Here is a 3220-nt window from a genome sequence, read left to right as displayed (position 1 = left end):
GTAATGATTAACACAGAGAAATACTTATCCTCTAATGCTTTACTTTTGTAGACCTAGATTAGTTCAAAGTCTTTCTTTCAGCTGCTCTTCCATCCCCCTTCCTGGACATTTCTGGGATATCTGACAATAAGTGACCTTTAGACTGCTAAACTATAACCTTGAGTAAACTAGTCAACCTCCAAAAAAATCATTTAAGCCTTAATAACAAATTGCATTTAGCTACTGCAATGTAGTTCTTTTTTTTTTAATTTAGTGTGCCTTTCTAAAGAAGACTACTCTATCATGAACCAAATTGAGATCACTATTTCATTTATTAAGCCCATAAAACAATATGTGACGCTTGTGCTTTTGACTCAAAAGTATGATAACTTCCTGTCCTTTTCTAGTCAGCAAAGTAAAGGTCAAATCTGAAATCAAACTTCAGCTGCCCTTCCAAATTCCTGCTCATGCTTAGAGTACAGGTAGTATTCATTTGTTCATTTTTCAGTTCCTTTACTTTGTTCTGTATTTTCTTTTTCATTTCTTAATATGCCACTTCTTTGCCAGAAATAAAGAGTAAGACTTCTTCCTCTCTTAACCTTCTCCAGAATTCTTATTTTCTGTCCAATTCTGGAGAGCAGCTCCATTCATTGTTGTAAAGGTGAGTGAAACATAGAAATAGCAAAATGACTTCAACCCGTTAACATCCACTTGAAAAAGATGAGAGGAATAAAATTCTGTGATGAGATGTTTTTTTTTTATTTTAAATGGCTTTACAGGCAGACATTGAAATGATTAGATAATTTGGTTTCATTTCATTCAAGTTTACAAATTAATATTTTAAGAGATGGACTTAATAGCAGTTGTGTTAAAAACATATTAAAAACCATAAAAGTTTCTTCAATTGAAGAGAAGAATTTTACTACATGGAATGGGTTTAGAGTTACAATAAAAATAACCAAATTACACAATGGTAGATTTGTACTTCTCAGTTCAATTGTTTTTTAATTTTCATATTATAGGAAACTAGGCCATGCTTGAATGATATTTCCTAGAAGCCAAATGATTTCTCCAACATTTACTCAAAATGTTGAACAAACTCATATGATTTCTCAAATAGATATCATACCTTTGATTGGGGTATACTAATTATTTCAACCTTAGGTAAAACAGTGTGAAATTAAAACTATCCTGCTTTCTTCAAGAGTGTTTTTCAACTTATTCCATCTGGAAGGTAGTTATCGGTATCCCTGGCTATCTTAACAAAGTGTTTATAAAATTGCAAAGCCCAAACTTCAATAGCTTCAATAGGAACAAACATCTAATGCCAGTCCAAACAGGATGTAAGCTGAGATGGTCAAAGTTGTAAAGGTATGTAGATTCTCACTCTTTCTACACTTTCAAAGTGGAATAGAGAAATTGAAGTCGATTATAGACCTATAATTTTAAAAAATAAATAAATATCTTTAGTTCTTTTTTTATATATTTCAGATGAAAGCTGATAGCAGAATTATCTACAGAACTGCCCTAGCACTCTGCTCTGTTTTGCACATACAGAGACAACCTTATTTAAAGTTCTGCTGTGGAAATACGCTTATGCCAACTGGAAAAAAGACTGCTATTAAAGGATTTTATTCATAACAGAGTAGTGCTAGAACTAATCTGTCTCTTGTGAAGAATAAAACACTTTAAAGTTGATGAGTCTATGATTTTAAGTAAAATCCTTATTTAAATTTGATTGCTTTATAGGTTTAACTCTGGTCAAATTTTCTTCCTTTCTATATGTGACTACAACTATATATAGTAAAGTTCTTTATGCAAATGTAATTTAAGTTTGGGATTTTGAAATTCCATAAAAGAGTAACATTCCACATTTCTAAAACTAACAAATATACAAACTTCACACTCCAACATCTATGGAACTGTCAGCTTCAACTTCAATCTAGATAATACTTTTCAGAAGTAGGAAAGGAAAAAAACCCAGCGTAATAATATAAAATAATTAAAGCAAATACTTACTGGATGTTGCAAAAGTTCATATTTACAAATTCTACAAACAGATAATTTTAGATCTGACATTATGTATATAAAACATTTTATAGATGTTACAGTATGGTCAAACTTGTATAATACAATTCTAGAGAAATGCAATATTCTGTGATTCTAAAGATTACATCTTTTCATGCTCCTGAGGCATTTCCTCAATTCATATTTAGTTTTCTAAATTATCTGAAAATAGGTATTTCCTAGAGCCCCACAACACTATCTACCTTTGGTGGAACACATGGATTGCCATTTCAGTTTCTTCCCTATAGGAATAAAATGTTACCAAAAAAAATCTCCTTTTTTTAAGTGGGCTACATAGAGAGTTTGATTTCAGATGATACTGAGAAAAGTTACAATAGAAATTTTTCATAGGTATAATAGACATTGAACCTTTAAAATATTTTAACATATGCCCCCATGGTGTGCATCATGTGTGTTTTATTGGCATCAGCATTAAGTTAAACCAGACAGAGTTCCAAACCAGAGTTAAACTATATGGAATTCGAAATCCCACTGCTTAATGCTGTTACCTCTTCCAACAGTCCTTTACTTCCAATCTATTCCTTCAGAATTTGGGGGGTGAGGATATGGAAGTAATATCTATTGAAAATAATGAGGGGGGGTGGCTAGTTGGCACAGTGGATAAAGCACCAGCCCTGGAGTCAGGACTACCTGGGTTCAAATCTGCTCTCAGACACCTAGCTGTGTGGCCTTGGGCAAGCCACTTAACCCCATTTGCCTTGAAAAAACATTAAAAAAAATAATGAGGGGAAAGGAAGGACCTGAATCTATCTGATCATCAATTTCTTTATCTGTAAAATAAGATGATGAACTGAACTACCTCTAATGTTTTTTCTAGTTATAAAAACTCCATAGTTCTATATTTAAAAGAATATGATGAGTAGTCATTTAAACAATTCTGGGAAAAGGAAAAAAAAAAACTTCACTAATGAATGTCCCACTAACTTCTCTGAAGTTCTTTTTAAATTTCTTCTTTACATCTCTTGCTACATGGGTATCTCTAATTGTGTTGTTATCCTAACTTTAATTTCCTTCTCCTTTCTCCTTTGCTAATTAATTAAATCCTAAAGTTTCTCCTTGATTTACATCTACCATCTATGAACCTATGAATCCATGGTGATTCCTCTATTTAGTAAGTTTTCCTTGCCTTATTAATCACTACTTTATTTTAAAG

General features: G+C 32.0%; 1 long non-coding RNA gene across 1 annotated transcript; it reads left to right on the top strand.

The window, feature by feature from the left end:
- Nucleotides 1–407: 407 nt before the first annotated feature.
- On the top strand, nt 408–1663 carry LOC141491962 (uncharacterized). Its single transcript, XR_012469812.1, has 4 exons — nt 408–461; nt 588–640; nt 1185–1350; nt 1471–1663. It is a non-coding gene; the product is annotated as an uncharacterized LOC141491962 (long non-coding RNA).
- Nucleotides 1664–3220: the final 1557 nt, after the last annotated feature.

The sequence above is a fragment of the Macrotis lagotis genome, chromosome 6 (genome assembly GCF_037893015.1).
Source record: "Macrotis lagotis isolate mMagLag1 chromosome 6, bilby.v1.9.chrom.fasta, whole genome shotgun sequence".
Taxonomy (NCBI): Eukaryota; Metazoa; Chordata; class Mammalia; order Peramelemorphia; family Peramelidae; genus Macrotis; species Macrotis lagotis.
This window is presented reverse-complemented; position numbering and strand designations above follow the sequence as displayed.